The 22143-nt window shown below is 41.1% G+C and overlaps 1 long non-coding RNA gene across 1 annotated transcript in view; it reads right to left on the bottom strand.

Moving 5' to 3' along the window:
• The window catches only part of LOC131193195 (uncharacterized), a 37683-nt gene extending 15621 nt beyond the window's left edge, over nt 1–22062 (bottom strand). Inside the window, exon 1 of the long non-coding RNA XR_009153864.1 lies at nt 21775–22062. This is a non-coding gene — a long non-coding RNA (uncharacterized LOC131193195). The remainder of the gene's footprint in view (nt 1–21774) is intronic.
• Between the last annotated feature and the right edge of the window lie 81 nt (nt 22063–22143).

Consider the following 22143-nt stretch of genomic DNA (forward strand, 5'->3'; position numbering starts at 1 on the left):
AAAATAAAAAGTTATTCCAGCTATTTCTTCTTCCTGTTTCCAGCCACAATCCCTAAGGCTGTGTATAAGTTTTAAAAGAGATCAAACCACTATTCTTGTGTCTCCTATAAAACTTCAAAACTGGCCCTTCAGGACAGAGTAGATGTGAAGATAAATATGTCATCTTATATAATCCTGTTGGCTAATAACAGAACCGATGGATGGAGAGGAACACATGAGTAGGGAAGTTTCCTCCTCCTGCTGTTTGGATTAAATTTCACCTCCTTCAAAGCTGTGTTTCGTCCCAGATCTAAAAACTAGTCCAAACTTCGTCCAAAACTAGTTCATCTCTTTTCTTCTCCAGATCAATGGGAGCCCAGTGCCAGATATGCATGTCTTTGGTTATTTACTCCATACCCACCTAGCTGGAAGGGGAGTGAGAGGTATTCAATACCGGTAAGCAAACTTTCTAGGCCAGATGTAACAGCAACACAATCCCACCCACCCCCCCGCCAACTAAAAACAATATGGGAATGGCTTAAAAGCGAAAACTGAAGAACTCTGACTTTCCATCTTTATGGCTGACAGAACAATACATTTCTTGGCAGTAAGCCGGTAGTCTTGTCCAATATAAACACAAAAACCAAAATAGAAAGAGTCTTTATGAAAGCCCAATTGTCCACATAGCTATAATGTTCTTGGCTGTGGTCAAACCTAAAAGGTAGAAAGACAAAGTGGATATGGAACAGCCCATGGATCTAGCACCCAAGCCACAAAACAGGGGGCATATTCACATCGCCAACCAAAGAAAACAGTTGTAACAGTACAGGTTGCAGGTTGAGTGTTTCCTTGACCTGATCAGTCAAGAGTTTGCTTCATTGATTATTATTATTATTATTTATTCGATTTTTATACCGCCCTTCTCCCGAAGGACTCAGGGCGGTGTACAGCCAGAGTAAAAACAGACGATACAATATACAATTAAAATACAAATTAAAAAACTTATTATATAATGGCCTAAAAACTTTAAAATATATAAAACTAAAAAACCCTTAAAATTAATAATAAAAAATTTAAAACCAATAAAATTTAAGCCAGCCCCGCGCGAATAAATAGATGTGTTTTCAGTTCGCGGCGGAAGGTCCGAAGGTCAGGTATTTGGCGTAAACCCAGGGGAAGTTCGTTCCAGAGGGTGGGAGCCCCCACAGAGAAGGATCTTCCCCTGGGGGCCGCCAGCCGACATTGATTGATAGTTGCCCTGTGCTTTTATTCCTTTAACCTCATTCTTTAAAACCGAGATGAGGCCCTGATAGTAACTCTGTCACTGTTTCTGATCTAGAAACATTTGCCAGCAATTTTCCCTTAAAAACTAGCTGGGATTCCTTGGCCTCATTCAGATCCTACTCCTGCAGACATTGACTCTCTTTTTCCCTCAACACTGAACTGTGGGGACACATCCTGACACTAACCCATGCCCTAGAGAGCTCCCCATGCCTTCTGAAACAGGCCAGATTACACCAAAGAGAACAGCCAATATCCTAATAAGAGAGACGTTGTGCTATATGCTGATGGAGCCAAGGCTAATATGAAGACACAGCCATAAAATTCATTTCCCTAATCGTATGAATAAATCAACACATTGACATTTGAGCTGCAGTGACCTTTGGAAACATTTGTTTGGAAATTATTAGATCATGGTTGTTCTTACACCCCAAATATATCCCTCTCTGCGGCATGAGCAATGGTCTATCTCACTGATATTGTCTCTATGTACAGGAATGGAAAACGGTTGAGGATCATCTGTGAAGACAATAAGTATGATTTCAATCTTCAGGAAACAAGAGACTTGATGAAACCTGTTATTCTCAAACCAGTATGTCATTCTAAGATATCTGTTTGGGTTAGAGTTAGGCAATAAGCCCCTTATTATGGAGACCCCATATTCTCTCAGATTTGTGATGCCTGCTTTGTTCACAGGGAGATGAATTCCTGGTGGAGTGCCGCTATCAAACTACAGATCGGAAAGAGATAATATTTGTAAGTCTTCTCTGAATACTTAGGATAGACTGAGTGGTGGAGAGACAGTTTTTGAAAATTAGATCAGGCTCATCCTGTAATATACAAATATTTTAGTAATAGTTTGCAGGGTCTACAATGGTTGTTAGTAACTTGCTTTGCTGGCTGAGGAACTCTGGGAGTTGAAGTCCACAAGTCTTAAAAGAGCCAAGTTTGCAGACCCCTGGGCTAGGATGATGGAGCAAGATTTTCAGCTTTCTATTTTAAGAGAACAAAATCATAAAACAAAGGTCAAGAAGCAAGGGAATGATACTTTTGATGCAGGATTGCTATTGGAAAATTGGTGGTGTCTGTTGTCCAGTTGGAATTGCCAGAAAAGACTAAGAGTTACAGGAAGCCATAGTATTGTTACTTGGGATAGATGTGGGATAGACAGTTCCACACCATATGGATTTGTAATTGGCAGACCAACCACAGTCTTCAGTAGAGCTACATCTACATGAAGGGAAGCATGTAGTAGGGTACTTCAAGGTTCTGTCTTAGGCCCAGTACACTTCAACGTCTGCCTAAATGACCTAGATGAGGGGATAGAAGGGCTACACATGAAATTTGCAGATAACACCATCAGTCTGGGGGGTGGGATAACAAACACTTTAGATAATAGGTTCAAGATCCAGAAGGACCTTGATAGACGTGAACACTGAGCTCTATCCAGGGGTGAAATTAAAAAATTTCCCCTACCGGTTGCTGGGACAGGCTGCAGTAGCTCCGTTCTGAATGGAGGGAGAAAAGTTAGCATTCACTTTGCTGCATTTAACTTTGAATTCTGTGGAATATTGAGCAGCCAGAAGAGGTAAGTGGTGACCGGCTGGATGTGGATGGGGCCAAGAAGGGGTAATTACTACTGGTTCGGTGAACTGATGCCCATAATCCTTAGCGGTTCACCCAAACCGATCCACGTCGGTAGGATTTCACCCCTGGCTTTATCCAACAAAATCCAATCTAGGGGTGAGAAAAGTAAATAAGAAAGAAAAGTAAGATCCTACACTTAGGTAAGAAAAACCAAATACACAGATATAGAATAGGTTGTAACTGCCTCTGTGAGAGAGATTTAGGTGTCCTAGTAGACCACCACTTAATTATGAGCCAGCAGTGTGCGGCAACTACCAAATAGCTACTGCAGGCCTGGGTTGCATCAGCAGATGAATAGTTTCAAGATCATGCAAAATGATAGTACCACTTTGTACTGCACAGGTGAGATTCTGGTCACCCCAATAGAAAAAATATGTTGAGACCTTAAAAAGAATGCAGAGAAAAGGAAAAAAGATGATAAGGGGTCTGGAAGTTAAACCATATGATGAATGATTGACGGAATTGGGTATGTCTAATCTAATGAAGACAAGTATTAGGAATGAAATGGTAGCAGTCTTCCAGTACCTGAGGGGTTGTCACAGAGAACTTATTTTCCAAAACATCTGAGGGCAGGACAAGAAGTAATGGATGGAACATCATTAAAGAGAGATTCAACCTAGAATCAAGGAGACTTGTCCTGATTGTACGAACAAATAAACCACTGGAACAGCTTGTTTCTCAAAGTTGTGGGTGCTCTATCACTGGAGGTTTTAAAGAAGAGATTGGACAACCATTTGTCTGAAATGGTATAGGGTCTCCTGCTTGAGCAGGAGGTTGAACTAGAAGACCTTCAAGATCCCTTCCAACCCTATCAATGTTCTAACCTTATTCCCACAACAAAAGTTTTCAGGGTAGACTGAACTGAAGCACAATCTAGTTCTGTTCCATGAAACCTCAAATACATATTGCTTTTCTTTTCTTTTTCATTCTCTCAGGGAGGCCCAAGTACCATGAATGAAATGTGCCTGATATTCCTCTTCTACTATCCTCGCAACAACATCTCCAACTGCCTAGGACTCCCAGACATTCAATATGTTGCCAATCAGCTTGGCCAGGAGGCAAATGAGTGAGTGCTCATTTCTGGCTAGGCCCAAGGAACAAAGTTCCTTGGAAGGCATAGTGGGAGAATGTGTGAGGAATGGCTTGCTACCAAAGCATCATAATGTCAGAAGTACCCTGGACAACTAGTCACCACTCCTCTTATGGAATGCAGAATCCTCCATGTTTTCTGATGCTTAATAGAGCAATGGGATGCCAGCAGAGAAACCAATCTGCACTGATCTGTAAGGGAAACATTCTAAGAGAACATCTGTGGTTTGTGCAAATCATATACACCTATATATCAGTATAGGTGAATCTCTGTATAGCAGGAGTATAAAACCTCTATCATCAGGGTAGAGACATCAACCTAAACTATATTTAGCTAATTTAATCAATTTAAATTCTATTAAGTCCAATGTTTGTCCTAACCCCTGCCCAATTTTGTGTGTGTGTGTGTGTGTGTGTTTGTGTGTGTGTCCCCAGCATGTTTTTCAATGTTTTGCAGAGGGTCTCCCTTAACTCACACATAGCGCTAGATGCAACTTTGAGATTGAAAAACTTGTCCAGTACTGCTATGAGGGAAAAAATAAGCATTCCAAATGTTCTGGTTGTAATTTGAATGGAATCTGTCAGTAACTGGTTGAGTTGGAGACTGTATTTAATTACACACCCATTATTCCTAACCATTAGCCAGGTTGTTACCATCCTCTATTAAGTTGCCTGTTTTCACCCAACATTAGCTTTTGTGGATGCAGCTTTTTCTCTCTCCATGTCTCATCTTGGTATCTGTAGACAATGCCCTGTGTTGTGATTTCACCCTGCAGCCAGGTAGAAGGAATGATGGCCATCAACGCTGTACAATGGAACAATGAAACTATCAAGAGAGCAGAGAAAGCATGCAAGGAAGGACCTCAGATTGTTACCATAAAAACCATTGACGTAAGTAGGCTTTAAATACTGGAGGAAATACAATTGTTGAACTGGAAATGAAATGAGACAACTTGCCACAGCCAACTCATCATGGCCAACTCACCATGGAACAACTTGCCACAGGACAATTCAACAATTTGATTTAATTATTTAAAATATTTTTTAAAATAATTTTAATTGTCATTCACATTTCATTTTGTGCCTCCTTTTGCACCCTTTCTTAATTAGTTTATTCCATCATTTCTTTGATATTAGTGTAACACTTATTCCACGAAGAGTTGTCTTGCAGCAAGTTGGCCATGACAAGTTGGTCGTGGTGAGTTGTCATAGATCCAACTGGAAAAGCTAGAAATGGAACGATTAATAGCTAGTCTTGGATCTCCATGAGGTTTATACCTTCCAAACTCCCTTGATTCTGAACATGGCGTGAAGAATAGCAATAAACTAGGCAGCATCTTTCCAAATTTTATGCAACTGAAGCTGACATATTGTCAGTTTCAACTCCCATCAAAGGAAACATAGACAAAGGCCACCTGTAGCTCAAAACAAAACTAGATCAGGTAATTGAAAAACATTTATGGGCCTCTTTTCCCCATTCCTTTTCAGCCAAATTGATCCTTCGTCCATTTTCCTTGTTGGATGGTCTTCTACGCTTGACTTTGCCTTAGTTCATTTGTTGCTTGACATCTATCTTCTTCTAGATTAAAAATCCCTCCTTTTGTTCAGGTTCTGACACAGTAGCCACTAAAAATTGTGACAGGAAAAAGATATAGAAGTGTATTCTTTTTTTTTTTAAATCCATAGTAAACCTTTTTTTCAATTGTAAATTGGTAAATCAATTACATGTATGACCTTCTAGTTTCAAGTCTTCTTTTGATTTGGTTGGATTCCAATCCATTTCTAACCCATTTTTAGAAATATATCCTTCTATGTTCCATTCATCTCCTTGGAAAGTTTTTTTTATACAAAGATGGTTATCTACCAGAAAATGTATACATTATTTAAATAAGACATCACACTCTGTACATTTCCAGCATCACATTTCCCTAAAAATAAAAAAAAAACTGAAATAAGCAGGGTATTGAAATAATTGCTCCTGTTAGTAGTTTTTATTTTAACATTTAAAGTAGGTCTGTCTATTCTAGTTTCAGCAAGAAAAAATAATGACCTTGTCTTGCCCAAAGTCTGGGGTCCTTAACCAGGGGTCTTTTGACTAGAATGAAAAAATATATATTTTACTTTCACTGATTTCTAATTGAAATTTAGCTTGTCTTATAGGTGATTTAACAAACCACAAGTATATATTACTTAAGTATAGTATATACCAGGGGTGAAATCCAGCAGGTTCTGACAGGTTCTGGAGAACCGGTAGCGGAAATTTTGAGCAGTTCAGAGAACCGGCAAATACCACCTCTGGCTGGCCCCAAAGTGGGGTGGGAATGGAGATTTTGCAATATCCTTCCCCCAGGAGTGGGGAGGGAATGGGGATTTTGCAGTATCCTTCCCCTAGCACACCCACCAAGCCATGCCCACCAAGCCGCACCACGCCCACCAAGCCATGCCCACTGAACTGGTAGTAAAAAAAATTGGATTTCACCACTGGTATATACTATAGTATATATTACTATTATTTGTTATTGTTTTAATAATTTGATAACTATATTTGAACATAATGGGTTCCCTTTCTCACAAAATATATTTATATTGTTATAACAAATAATATACATGTACATGTACATGTACATTATACATATACATAAGGTAATATAACAATCTACATGTGTTTTATTATAAACTAGCTTTATGGACTTAAAAATACATTCTTCTGAACAAAGCACTGTAGGTTTCTTGAAGCTCTCAAAGAATCCATGGCTTAAGAATCCTTTCCTTAAGAAGATAGGCAAGGCCCATCAAGTAGATATTGTCTATCTTGAATATTTTGCTTCTTTACTTGTAGGAGGTGACAGTAAACGAAACTGCTTTCATTCATGATATTGATGATCCTGAACCACCATCCTGCAAGTTGAGTCCAAGAGACACAACTACGACACATCAACCAGAAGGGCACACCAAGTACCGAGCAATTCCAGATGTGGTTTCCAAAGCTGTTGGCACCTCTTAGCCTGCTATTCATAGCTCTGGGGTTTGTTAGGCTTCTCATCTTCCCCCCTCCCTCCCCCTGGTATGAGTTAAGAGCCTTGCCAGTTTGTAGCTCCAAGCCCAGTTCTGGAGCTGCTGTTGTCCTTTTCTTTTCTCTGTGGCTGGATGGCTGGGGTCTACACCTAAGCACTTTTTTTATTGCTGTGTATATGAAGTTCAAAACTAAAACAAGCCACCCAGCACTGGGGAGTGGTCCAAATACCAATAGAGGATCTCTCCTTCTTTTCAATTTCAAGCCAATCCTATCATACAATTCCACTCTGGGAAGAAATAGGGCATCCATCATGGGGTAGAGAATAAGAGCCCAGGGCAAATGTGGGCAACCAGTGAATTTTATAACAGACTTCCTCAACCTAATATCTTCCAAATATATAATCTGGATCAGAATTCCCAGATTTTCCAACCAACATAGCCAAATTCCTTGCTACCTGGTAGGTATGAATGTATGGAAGATACCTGGATTAAAAAAAGGAACTTTTAAGTATTCTCTTGTGTTCAACCATGTGCCTTGCATTGATTATCTGGGAAGGCAAGCAAAATCCCTTTATTGGAAGACGATTAGAAAATAGTCATCCACAGCTGAAACAAGAAACAATATGCACAAGGAAATGGAGCAGTCAAGTTGGCCCTTGACTTGAGTAAAAAGGAATTCTTTCATGAACCTAACACATAGTATATTTAAGTATATTAAAATGGAGAAAATGATTGATAGAAATGCAATAGAACATTGAACCTTATAAAAATAGAACAAAGTTTTGGGAATTTTGATATGTGAAACGAAGGACTGGATTTGCCATTTACTCTATCATTAGCAATTCAATTCTATTTTAAGGGTTCCACTAGAATAAAAGAGTGGAACAAACATATAATATAAAAATATCTATCCTTAGTGTATTAAAAACAAAAACATTTTTTTCCAAATTCTTTGCAGTAGGAATGAAATGACACAAGAGTATTTCTACTTTTTTCTTATAATATCCAACATCCAATATATTAACAGTTGTAATGTTAAAATCTTTAATGATAATTTCTTTGTAAATGTGATTAAAATAAGATTTACATATTTTATATAATTTTTATCATTCAAAAATTATAATATATTGGGAATTTTTTAAATAGCTAGAGGTATATTTGGTATGAAAATGCTCATCTGATTAAAAATACAGGTACCTGATTATTACAATCAAACATAAATTTTTATCTGATTTTTGCACATGTTTCTGTCTTCTTTAGTATACAGTACTTGCAAGTTGCCTTCCAAACCATAGTTTGGAGGCAGAATCGCTAGGGGGCAGGCTAAGTCTGTGCTCCTTTGATAAAAAATAAAAACTTGTCTCGTTGGTTGAACATTAAAACTATCAATCCCTCTGTTGTCCCTCACCCAATTTTTGCATGAAAATTGAGTATACCTATATGGACATGTAGATATGCAGGTGTTTAATAATACAAATATTTGTCAATTGCTTCATTATTCAAACAGCTATAAGTCCATCCAAATAACAGTGCTGAATTATCTCCTGAATGATACACTTTCTCTTGCCAATAGATCAATATGCCCATATTTTCACTGCTTCTCTGCAGCCACCCTGAAGGTAGTTCTTGACTTACCACCATAACTGAACCCAACATTTACATTGCTAAGCAAGGCAGGTGTTCAGTGAGTTTTGTCCCATTTTACAACCTTTCTTGCCCCAGTTGTTAAGGGAATCACTGCAGCTGATAAGTTAGTAACACAGATGTTAAGTGAATCTGGCTTTCCCTTTGATTTTTCTTGTCAGGAGGTCACAAAAGGGACCACGGGACTCTACATCCATCATAAATACAAGTCAGTTGCCAAGAAACCAAGTTCTTTATAACTTTTGTAAGCCATCCTCGTCTTATAATCCTCTTTTCCCTCTCTAACATATTATCAGAAGCACCTCCCATTTCCAGTTCAATCATTCTGATTCAAAAATAATTTTCTACCCCTGAACCAACTAAGCGCTATTTAATGCTTTGATAGAAAGGGGCAGGACAAGATCAGTTTTCAATAGGTTTTGGCTCCTTATAGATTATTTGACTGATTTATGAAAAGGCCTGCTATATCCTGTCCATAAAGGTAAAAGTAAAGGTTCCCCCTCGGACATATGTGCTAGTCGTTCCCGACTCTAGGGGGTGGTGCTCATTTCCATTTCAAAGCCAAAGAGCTAACACTATCCAAAGACATCTCCGTGGTCATGCGGCCGGCATGACTAAATGCCAAAGGTGCATAAAAAGCTGTTCCCTTCCCACCAAAGGTGGTCCCTATTTTCCTACTTGCATTTTATGTGCTTTCGAAATTGGCAGAAGCTGGGACAAGTAACGGGAGCTCACCTGTCCATATGTAGTCATAATCTGATATACAGGTAGACCTCGACTTAAAACAGTTCATTTAGTGACCGTTCAAAGTTACAACAGCCCTGAAAAAAGTGACTTATGACCATTTTTCACACTTATGACCACTGTATGTCAATCATGGTCAGGTGATTTACATTTAGATTCTTGACAGCTGGTTCATATTTATGATGGTTGCAGTGTCCTAGGGTCACGTGATCACCTTTGCAACCTTCTGACAAGCAAAGACAATGGGGAATCCAGATTCACTTAAAAACCATGTTACTAATTTAACAACTTCAGTGATTCACTTAACAAATGTGACAAGAAAAATTCTGAAATGGGGCAAAACTCACTTAACCAATTTCTCACTTAAAAACATAAATTTTGGGCTCAATTGTGGTCATAAATTGAGGACTACCTGTACTTAATTCTCTCATTTACCCATCCCTATCGTGCCTCTTGCATTTAATTTCCCAACTGCATTACATGAATCTGAAAATCTGAAGCATACAAATATATTTCTAGTAAATGTTCAAAATTTCCAAATTCTGACTTGCAGAATTCCATCATAAAATAGCTGATTCCATTCACTGCTTATATAGTGGCTGCAAGCATATTTCATTTTTTAGAAACCCATGAATTCCCAAACTGGCTAAGGCAAGTCCTGCCCTATGCTTATGCAGTAATCTAGGAAAACTGTTTCCATATAAATTAACAACTCCTGTACCTTTACCAACATTTCAAAAAACCTTGTTCTTTTTACGCTAGAAAAAAATGAGAGACACTTTAACATGATCAACTATTTCTCTCTCAACCATTCTCAAGATAATTCATTCAGACAATTCTGAATTTTTTTCATACATCTTTAGAGGTCAGCTACTATTTGCATGGACTGTTTAAAAATCTGTAAATTTATACAGTACACAGAAAGCCTCTTACCAATTAGTTTTGGTATTTCTGGACAATCACTAAGTACAGACAACTTATCAGCCAATCAGTGTTTTGTGACTGATCATTAACTAGGTGTCTCATTTTGCCACTCAGGTCCAACGTAAATATTCAAACTTCTCCCTTTCTACAAACATAAAAGGTAATAAATTGCTTGGAGTTTGTCGTGTCCAGAAGAACTTTCTGGGAATTATTCCATTTAAATTCCAGATCTCATTGATTTGGCCATTCCTAGGTTGGTACTGCGTGTTTTATTTTTTTTTTATGTAAAAAGTTTTATTTTCATTTTCCAACAACCTATTCAATATACAGTCTCTTATTCAACATTAATCATTAACTTTCATTTGTTACTTATTCGGACCTGCCCAGCTACCACTTCCTTCCTTAACAAACCTTCCTCCTCCCTTCTCTACTTTCTTCTACTTTCTTCATCCTTCCTCTCCTTCGCTTTTCTACGTCCTCTCCTCTTTCCCTACTCTTCTCTTCCACCCTTTCTAACCCTCTCTCTTTCCCTTTCTTCTTCCTCTCCTTCCCTTTTCTACCTCTCTCTTCCTACCTGCTTTCTTCCTTCACTCCTCCTCTCCTCTCCATTCCTTTCTGAAATGGCAGCTGAGCAGCCCCGCTTTCATTTCAAATTATTTCTATTTCTTAATTACATATCTTCAATCATTCCTTTACATTGATCCTTCATCTCCCCCCCCCCCCCCCCTCGCACCCCCCGAGACTTCCCAGAACAAAGTACAGGGTATAAAATTAACAATCATAAATTAAAATACAACATAAGTCAAGACCTTAACTCCCTTCCAAAACAAAACAAAAACATTCTTCTTCCAGTCCATTATATATCAGTCCATTCCACTCCTAAAATCTTCAGAATCTTCCAATTAAGTTAGTATTTTCAGTTCATCAATAAAATATCTTCATCAATTAAGACCAAATATATATCCAATCTTCATCGATCAAGACCAAAACGATATTCCATCTTCCAGTATTCATCAAAAATTCTTCTATAATACACCTTTCTTCCTTAACAGTGTCCCAAACATAATTCATATTTCCAGCTTAAATTCTTAAATTTTTATCCAATCTCCAAAAGTAAACAATATTCTATCTTCTCATATCTTTAATATCACTTACCTAAATCAAATAACGTTGCTAATATTAATATTTCTTCAATTTACTTTACAATTAAACCCTATATATATATATATATATATATATATATATATAAAAAAGATACCATCAAAATCACATCTTAAACATTCTCCTTCCCCTTGTCTTCTATCTTACACATTTCCTTACACATTTTCAATCTCCAAAAATATCACTTACATAAATCAAATAACATTACAAATATTAATATTTCTTCAATTTACCTTACATCTAACAAATAACATTATTAAAATTATAACTTATATCCAAAATATATCAATTATAACAATTAAATTCTATTTAACCAAATACCAACATTACATCCATAAATTTTTCTATCTGTCCTCCAAAAGTTAAACAATATTCCATCTTCCCATTCCTTTATACCTCACATATATCAAATAGTGATATACCCAAAATAAGTCAGTTGTAAAAATTAAACCCTATGTATATATATTAAAAAAGAAAATACCATCAAAATCACCTTAAGCATTCTCCTTCCCCTTGTCTTCTATCTTACACATTTCCTTACACATTTCCTTACACATTCTCCTCCATCTGCTCACCCAATCAGCTTAACATCTAACAATAAAGACTTTCCAATCCTTAATATATTGGTGTAAAAATCTCTTGTTTAAAAACTTATTAAGAAATGATAAGCCTCCAAAAGTTCCTATTAAAAAAAAAAAAAAGGAAGAGAATAAAAAAAAAAGATCCATATTTAAAATAAAGAAGTTTGCAAGATTTTAATAGTTAGTTCTGTTTGCTTAAGAGCCATTCATAAACTGTAAAATCTACCAAAAAGAAAAGAAAATTTCAATAAACTTTTCTTCTTAAACATTGTGATAAAGAAAAAGGTAAAAGGAGAAAAAAATTATTAACAGTTCTTGTAAAAGTAGCTTGTTATATTCTTCTTCTTTATAGTTTCGTTTTCCTTTGTTTATTGCAAACGCCATTTTAAATCCACTCAAGTTGAAAGTTAGTTGTGAAAATCATTAACAGTTCTTGTTCATTTCATTTCATTTTAAAAGTAGCTTGTTATGCTCTTCTTTAAGTCCCTGCGTTGCCAGCGGAAGTCCCTGCGTTGCCAGCGGAAGTCCCTGCGTTGCCAGCGGAAGTCCCTGCGTTGCCAGCGGAAGTCCCTGCGTTGCCAGCGGAAGTCCCTGCGTTGCCAGCGGAAGTCCCTGCGTTGCCAGCGGAAGTCCCTGCGTTGCCAGCGGAAGTCCCTGCGTTGCCAGCGGAAGTCCCTGCGTTGCCAGCGGAAGTCCCTGCGTTGCCAGCGGAAGTCCCTGCGTTGCCAGCGGAAGTCCCTGCGTTGCCAGCGGAAGTCCCTGCGTTGCCAGCGGAAGTCCCTGCGTTGCCAGCGGAAGTCCCTGCGTTGCCAGCGGAAGTCCCTGCGTTGCCAGCGGAAGTCCCTGCGTTGCCAGCGGAAGTCCCTGCGTTGCCAGCGGAAGTCCCTGCGTTGCCAGCGGAAGTCCCTGCGTTGCCAGCGGAAGTCCCTGCGTTGCCAGCGGAAGTCCCTGCGTTGCCAGCGGAAGTCCCTGCGTTGCCAGCGGAAGTCCCTGCGTTGCCAGCGGAAGTCCCTGCGTTGCCAGCGGAAGTCCCTGCGTTGCCAGCGGAAGTCCCTGCGTTGCCAGCGGAAGTCCCTGCGTTGCCAGCGGAAGTCCCTGCGTTGCCAGCGGAAGTCCCTGCGTTGCCAGCGGAAGTCCCTGCGTTGCCAGCGGAAGTCCCTGCGTTGCCAGCGGAAGTCCCTGCGTTGCCAGCGGAAGTCCCTGCGTTGCCAGCGGAAGTCCCTGCGTTGCCAGCGGAAGTCCCTGCGTTGCCAGCGGAAGTCCCTGCGTTGCCAGCGGAAGTCCCTGCGTTGCCAGCGGAAGTCCCTGCGTTGCCAGCGGAAGTCCCTGCGTTGCCAGCGGAAGTCCCTGCGTTGCCAGCGGAAGTCCCTGCGTTGCCAGCGGAAGTCCCTGCGTTGCCAGCGGAAGTCCCTGCGTTGCCAGCGGAAGTCCCTGCGTTGCCAGCGGAAGTCCCTGCGTTGCCAGCGGAAGTCCCTGCGTTGCCAGCGGAAGTCCCTGCGTTGCCAGCGGAAGTCCCTGCGTTGCCAGCGGAAGTCCCTGCGTTGCCAGCGGAAGTCCCTGCGTTGCCAGCGGAAGTCCCTGCGTTGCCAGCGGAAGTCCCTGCGTTGCCAGCGGAAGTCCCTGCGTTGCCAGCGGAAGTCCCTGCGTTGCCAGCGGAAGTCCCTGCGTTGCCAGCGGAAGTCCCTGCGTTGCCAGCGGAAGTCCCTGCGTTGCCAGCGGAAGTCCCTGCGTTGCCAGCGGAAGTCCCTGCGTTGCCAGCGGAAGTCCCTGCGTTGCCAGCGGAAGTCCCTGCGTTGCCAGCGGAAGTCCCTGCGTTGCCAGCGGAAGTCCCTGCGTTGCCAGCGGAAGTCCCTGCGTTGCCAGCGGAAGTCCCTGCGTTGCCAGCGGAAGTCCCTGCGTTGCCAGCGGAAGTCCCTGCGTTGCCAGCGGAAGTCCCTGCGTTGCCAGCGGAAGTCCCTGCGTTGCCAGCGGAAGTCCCTGCGTTGCCAGCGGAAGTCCCTGCGTTGCCAGCGGAAGTCCCTGCGTTGCCAGCGGAAGTCCCTGCGTTGCCAGCGGAAGTCCCTGCGTTGCCAGCGGAAGTCCCTGCGTTGCCAGCGGAAGTCCCTGCGTTGCCAGCGGAAGTCCCTGCGTTGCCAGCGGAAGTCCCTGCGTTGCCAGCGGAAGTCCCTGCGTTGCCAGCGGAAGTCCCTGCGTTGCCAGCGGAAGTCCCTGCGTTGCCAGCGGAAGTCCCTGCGTTGCCAGCGGAAGTCCCTGCGTTGCCAGCGGAAGTCCCTGCGTTGCCAGCGGAAGTCCCTGCGTTGCCAGCGGAAGTCCCTGCGTTGCCAGCGGAAGTCCCTGCGTTGCCAGCGGAAGTCCCTGCGTTGCCAGCGGAAGTCCCTGCGTTGCCAGCGGAAGTCCCTGCGTTGCCAGCGGAAGTCCCTGCGTTGCCAGCGGAAGTCCCTGCGTTGCCAGCGGAAGTCCCTGCGTTGCCAGCGGAAGTCCCTGCGTTGCCAGCGGAAGTCCCTGCGTTGCCAGCGGAAGTCCCTGCGTTGCCAGCGGAAGTCCCTGCGTTGCCAGCGGAAGTCCCTGCGTTGCCAGCGGAAGTCCCTGCGTTGCCAGCGGAAGTCCCTGCGTTGCCAGCGGAAGTCCCTGCGTTGCCAGCGGAAGTCCCTGCGTTGCCAGCGGAAGTCCCTGCGTTGCCAGCGGAAGTCCCTGCGTTGCCAGCGGAAGTCCCTGCGTTGCCAGCGGAAGTCCCTGCGTTGCCAGCGGAAGTCCCTGCGTTGCCAGCGGAAGTCCCTGCGTTGCCAGCGGAAGTCCCTGCGTTGCCAGCGGAAGTCCCTGCGTTGCCAGCGGAAGTCCCTGCGTTGCCAGCGGAAGTCCCTGCGTTGCCAGCGGAAGTCCCTGCGTTGCCAGCGGAAGTCCCTGCGTTGCCAGCGGAAGTCCCTGCGTTGCCAGCGGAAGTCCCTGCGTTGCCAGCGGAAGTCCCTGCGTTGCCAGCGGAAGTCCCTGCGTTGCCAGCGGAAGTCCCTGCGTTGCCAGCGGAAGTCCCTGCGTTGCCAGCGGAAGTCCCTGCGTTGCCAGCGGAAGTCCCTGCGTTGCCAGCGGAAGTCCCTGCGTTGCCAGCGGAAGTCCCTGCGTTGCCAGCGGAAGTCCCTGCGTTGCCAGCGGAAGTCCCTGCGTTGCCAGCGGAAGTCCCTGCGTTGCCAGCGGAAGTCCCTGCGTTGCCAGCGGAAGTCCCTGCGTTGCCAGCGGAAGTCCCTGCGTTGCCAGCGGAAGTCCCTGCGTTGCCAGCGGAAGTCCCTGCGTTGCCAGCGGAAGTCCCTGCGTTGCCAGCGGAAGTCCCTGCGTTGCCAGCGGAAGTCCCTGCGTTGCCAGCGGAAGTCCCTGCGTTGCCAGCGGAAGTCCCTGCGTTGCCAGCGGAAGTCCCTGCGTTGCCAGCGGAAGTCCCTGCGTTGCCAGCGGAAGTCCCTGCGTTGCCAGCGGAAGTCTGCGTGTTTTATTTTTAATGTCAACAGGAAGCGATTTGATAAACTGGACATGTTCCAGCCTCCAAATAGAACATTTTGCATGGTGGCGAAGGTTTCCCCTTCTGAAATGCTGGCAGTTCTGCATGTGGGCTTCTTTCCTTAATCATGGCAGCATCCAGGTGGTTCCTCAGAGAGGGAAAGTGACCTGAATGAGGAATTTCTTCTAATATGAACACAAACTCATTGTCATTTTCAAAACAGCATTTTAAATAACCAGGCTCAAACTATCCTGTTTCATATCCTGCTATGCCCTGTGATGGAAGAGTAGATGAATCATCTTGTCTGAATAGCAACCTACACCTTCATCAGGAATTACATAAAAGAGAGAAGCATATACCGAAGAACTGATAATTTTTTAACATGTAGTAATTTTGACATTTCAGGATGTTTCTTTTTTTTTTTTTTAAAAGTGAGTTTGTGTATGTGCAGTTGCAGATGCAGTGAGTGTACACAGATTTCACCCACTACTCTAAGAGGTCATGTTTTCATATTGTAGTATAGTCAGATAATTAAATGAAGTGCTAATGGCTATAGCTTTTCCCCACCTTCTCTAAGCTATTGTTTTAGTAGAGTGTATTGAGAGGAAACTAAGAACCTAGCGAAATTATATTGTGTATTATCCAGCTTCAATACAATTGGGAGACCACTAATGCTGGAGAGAGAGAGAGAGACAGAGACAGAGACAGAGAGAGAGAAAGATAGATGGTAGATAGATGATGGATAGATAGATAGATAGATAGATAGATAGATAGATAGATAGATAGATAGATAGATAGATAGATAGATAGATTTCTGTATTAGAATTGGCAGTTCTCAAGTATCCTCTGGCTTCCCTACCAAGATGGTTTGCAAAAGATAGAATGGGATGGAGGAAAGAAACTCTGGACAGCACACTGGCGAAACTGCTATTTCCTCTTTTCATCAAAACTGGCCTTCTCTTTCACTTGACAGAGGAAACAGTGCTAAGTGAGACCAACAATATCAAAAGGATCAATGCAGACTGCCACCAAAATAACTGTGTCTTAAAAGGATCTTTCCATCTCTATAAGGGATGAAAGGACTCTGCTGTTCCACAGTTCTTCCCTAATAACATATGCAGTATTTAAACATTTAAATACAAGGAAGTTGGAGGGTATCGGAGCATGCATTTCAAAATAGGGGCAGATGGGAAAAAGAAGGTCCATTGTCTAGGTGGGCTGGAAATGCAAGATTCTATCTCCTGTCTTTCAAAAGTGTTGCTTTATTACATGACAGACATGACATGGATTGCACACCCGCATACCCATGATAAAGTACATTGGCCTGCTTAATGGAATAATTATGAGGTATTTCTTGAAAGTGATCTTTGCAGTTGATCTTCCTTACAGATGATCTTTGCATCTATGATATAGATTTACAGATGAACTGTCATTCCCCTGCTTCTTAACTTTTCATCCAGCTACAGAAAAAAATCTCACTGGCTGGTTTCTGTATGGACTGCTCTACCCGTGCATGCCCTTCCCTTCCCTACAGCCTTTTCTTTGCTTGCCCAGATGTTTGCACAAATCCTTGCCTTCACACTGCTCTTCCACATATCTGCTTTGATGTCCAGTACTATTCCTTTCTAAATTAATGAAAGGAAAGCAGAACAAATTTCTTTTTCTCCTTTGTTCTTTTGTAGGTTCAAGGAAACTTTTAGCAATGAAGAACTGATAGTCTAGCTTCATAGAAACAAAATAGTGCTATTACTAGTCATGTGATCATGTTTTGGGGGGTCAATTTCCAATGTTTCCTTCTGTTGTCTGGGAAGAAATGGCTATTTGATATAATGGTTATAATTTGCTTAATGACAGCAGCATTCAGTTAACTGCAGGGTTTACTTTACTGGAAAAAGAACTTGTGAGTTGGTGTTACATTAAGCAACCCGATTAACTACCACAGTGACTTACAAATATATTATGGTCATAAGTCAAGAACAACCTGCATCTAAGAATAGGGGAACTGCAATTTTGTCATATCTGGAATGTATTAGATAGGGTAGAACATTGTTAGTGCTTTATGTCCTGAAGTTTTTTTCTTTCCCCTCTCCATGCTAATGCAGGCCAGAAAGTTTCAGTGTTTCAGTGTTTTGTCCAGTGTTATTTCTTAATTACAACTCCTTATAATCTACTACCAGAGAACAATGAAAGGGTTTTTTGAATAACCAGTGGTTTGGAAGTGAGAAATAGTTGAATTCTGACTTAACCCTAAGCAGTAAATGTAAAAGCTTGGCCAGTCAGCTGAACAAACTGTAAAGGCCTGCCATTATTTAGCAGCGAAACAGGAAAAAAAAGGAAACTATACAGGACGATGAAAAATTATGTGGCAGGGCAATTTAGGCAGGTATTCGCATTAGAATTCAAGAAGAGCAAACAGATGTTTAAACACACACAAACTGTTGGTCCCATGTCCAATTGTAGATCACATCATGCCCAGCTGTAAACTGAAGGCATGTCCAGTATCTGATTTTTTAAATATGATTAGATGGCCTAGACGTTCGTATTTCAACATATATCTTTCTGAAATTTATATTTTATTGGTTTTTTTATTAATCTAGACGAAATGTTAAGATATATTGCTAGTGCATATATGATATGCCGTAGCCTAAATAAATAAACACACAAACACAAAACAGACACCTAAATAGGCACAGATATTTCAACGTTTTCTCCCAATTGGCAAATATCCAGTCTAACCATTCCTATATTTTTTAATATAAACAAAGCTTTTCTTCAATGGTTAGATGGACTAGGCATTGGTATTTGAAAACAGATCTTTCTAACATTTATATTTTATTGTGTCTATTAATCTTGTTGAAATTATAATATATATGGCTTGTCCATGTATGATATACCAAACAATTATTAAACAAAGAAACAAACAAACATACACAAAAACACAGAGACATGGGCACAGAGATTTCAACATTTACTCCCAAACGGCAAATATCCAGTGCAACCATTCCTTCCAATTGTCTTGCTTTGTTTTGCCCTGGAATTTTATCACCATCATAATTGTATTCATACTTTTTAATGGGATTTGTGGAAACCATTAAAAACTCTAGCTGTCTCAGCCTGAGTGGCAACTACAGGAAGACAAACAGCATGGACCACAGACTTTTCTCATCACAGGCCTCATTTTTAGGCTCTGTGTTGGGAAAGAAGGAGGCCATTTCAAATTGGTGATTGGATCTTAGAACCATCAATCAAAGGACAGTAACATTGGGTTCCTCCTCCGCTTTTATATTCTTGGAGGGATCAGAAGTGAGAAATTTGGAAGCTGGGAGTGGAAGGACAGATGGGAGGAAAGCTTGGAGTCTCAGCCCTAGGAAAACTAAGCGTTATACTGATAGTTCTCGACTTATGACCACAATTGAGCCCAAAATTTCTGTTGCTAAGCAGGTTTTGTTCATTTTACGACCTTTCTCACAACCAAGAAAGGTAGGATTGGGTAGATATAGTGTTCATTTAGGGGAGCCTGTTTATATTCTATTTTCAGGATTTTTTTAAGGTGAATTTTACAATATTGACATCTTTGTTCCTATTCAAAGCTTCTTGGGACAGTCATAGTAAATATCAGCTTGTCATGGACTCAAGTCTCAGCTTGATTTTCCTGTACAGGGAGTCCTCAACTTATGACTACAATTAAGCTCAAACTTTCTCTTGTTAAGTGAGACATTGTTAAGTCAGTTTTGCCCCATTTTAAGACTTTTCTTCCCCGGTTTTTAAGTGAATCACTGAAGTTGATAAGCTAGTAACACAATTGTTAAGTGAATCTGGCTTCTGCGTTGATTTTGCTTTACAAAACATGAACACATGACATTTGAGACAAAGCAACCGTCATAAGTATGAACCAGTTACCAAACACTTGAATTTTGATCACATGACCATGGGACTGCTAAAAAGGTCATAAGGTTGAGAAATGGTCGTAAGTCGCTTTTTTCAGTGCCTCTCAATGGAATTTTCAGTAATTCTCAATGGTCACTAAATGAACTGTTGTAAGTGTACCTAAACGTTTTTCAAATATATTGCCTCAGCTTTCCTTAGAAATTTCTCTAATCGCTTCATAACTCTGAAGCCTATCCTTCAGGAACAGAATCATAACAATAACTCAGTGTGGCATTATTTACCTATGATTTGGCATTATATCAGATATTAGATATTTAGATATTTTTATAAATTCAGAGAGGATACAAGGAGACATTTAAAATATGGAAATAACAGAATTCTCCCATTGGAGGAAGAGAAAAATGTTATATCTATATGAAACAATAGACATTTTAAAAGTAAACCTGCAAACTGGGATTTGAAACAAAATAAGAATTTGTTCTTTCTGTGAAGCATGTGATTTCATATTTCACTGTATCTGAAGTACACGTTGTGAAGCTGCTCATTTTGAACCAGGTATTTATTCTTTTTGTTTTTGTTTCTAATTTATGATATTTGGTAAAAGCTTCAAATGGCTAAAAGCTATGATGCCAGTAAATGACCCCCTGAGATCGGAAGTAGTCCAATATGCTATCTGAGAGTAATCACAAGTAACTGCAGGTTTCTACTTTTATAGAAAGCGTGTGGTACTAATAATAGTTTTTTATTCCTCCCCCAGATGCTTCCCCTGATGCCTCTCCAGAAGTCAGCTCGGAGGAGGATGAAACAGTCCCAGGCATGGTGAGTTGGTCGGTGCCTCCGGGCAGCCAGCCAAGAGTGAATTGGCTGAAGCACAGCTGCAGCAGGGCAGCCCTGAGGCTTCAGGTGGGGAAAGAATCCAGGGTTAGTGTTGAGGAGGAACTGCTTTCTGCACCTCATCTGAGAACAGGTAGGGCAGAGAAAAAGGAGAAGCAGCGAAGAACATCCCAATTACTTGCAAGGAAGCAGCCTCGCCCTTGTTCATGGGCTGTACCAAAACATGGTCATTTAGCACAGCAGGCAGAGGCAATGCTGGGAACTTGTTTATGAGCAGGGGGTTGGACTAGAAGATCTCCAAGGTCCCTTCCAACTCTGTTATTCTGTTCTGTTATTCTCTTTCAGCCCCGGAGACCGAGGGTGGACTCACCATCACCTCAAGGAGCCGCTTCCTACCCACCCACCAGGAACTTTCCAAAACCCAATATATTTTTAGTAGTGATTTTAAGATCTTTAATAATAATTACTTTGTAAATATTGTAATTAAAATAAGGTTTACTTTCATATTTCACCAACCAAATAATTCATTGTTCAACAAATTATTTTAATATAGTATTAGTATATTTTTCAATAAATGTATATATAATAAGAAAATGTTCAACTGATTGAGTTTTTCTTTATTAAAAAAAAGCAGATATCCGATTATGACAATCAAACATACATTTTTATCTGATAGTTGCAAATGTTTCTGTCTTCTTTAGTGTACTCGCAAGTTTCCTTCCAAATCACATGGGGGCAGGCTGGGCCTGTGCTCCTCTGAAAAAAATACTTTCCTGTTGAGGTTGTGGGTTCACCATTAAAGCTATCAGTCCCTCTGATGTCCCTCACCTCAATTTATGCCTGAAGATTGAGCTATACCTATATGAGCATGCAGACATGCAGGTATTTAATAAATATAAATGTTTCTCAATTGCTTCTTTATTGAGATCACCATCAGTCCACCCAAATTGGGGGAGGGGAGTTGCTGCATTACCTCCTGAATGATACATTTTCTTTTGTCAGCACATCAATATGCTATATTTTCATTACATCCACTCTATTTTGTCCTGACTATTTTTACCAAGTCAAATCTGCTCATGGTTTGTCCAAGACGTTCCTTCTGACTTAGTCGATGTCTTCTTATGCTGGAAATTTAGCCTTGAAGAATCTTCCTTACTTTAATGATTTCCAATTTTATTCTTCTGAATTTCTTGCCAATATGAACAACCCCAAACAACCCCCAGGCCAGACCTGACTCTTTTTGGAGGGGGATATATAGCTGATCCAGATCTACAAGTAGTAAATCAGTACTTCATTAATCAGTAGTAAACTTAAAGTTTAAAAATGTAACATTTAAATATGTAGAGATCTTCTACCCATATGGGTAATTTGTCTGACCATAGTCGGACACGACTTCGCAACTAACAACAACAACAACAATCGAAATGAAATGAAGAATTGCTGCAGCACAAAGAAAAACCATAAGAAATGAAAACAACAAAAAAACAAGAAGAATCATTCTACCTTCAATATTCGAAGTCTGAGGGATTCATTCAAGGTGAATTCATTAGAGGTGTAGAGTGTTCAGATTTGATTCCAAAAAGGTGATTCAGCGTATGTAAAAGAGGACCAACTCTGCACTTCTTTTAACACATCGGCATCTTTTCTTGGGATGGCTCAGCAATTCCTCCCTGTTTCAGCCATGTATCTTAAAGGGATAATCAATATCTTTCTAACATTTAGAACGAAGTTAAATAAACTCTGATGTTAGAAAAGCTAACCAGGACCAAGTTCAGATTTCCAAATATCCATAAAGTTCACTTGGGTCATTTTTTAGCTCTGAGCCCAAATCGCCTCACAGGGTTGTTGTGAGGTTAAAATGGGAGGAGGAGA

Source organism: Ahaetulla prasina, chromosome 2 (assembly GCF_028640845.1).
Source record: "Ahaetulla prasina isolate Xishuangbanna chromosome 2, ASM2864084v1, whole genome shotgun sequence".
Lineage (NCBI taxonomy): Eukaryota > Metazoa > Chordata > Lepidosauria > Squamata > Colubridae > Ahaetulla > Ahaetulla prasina.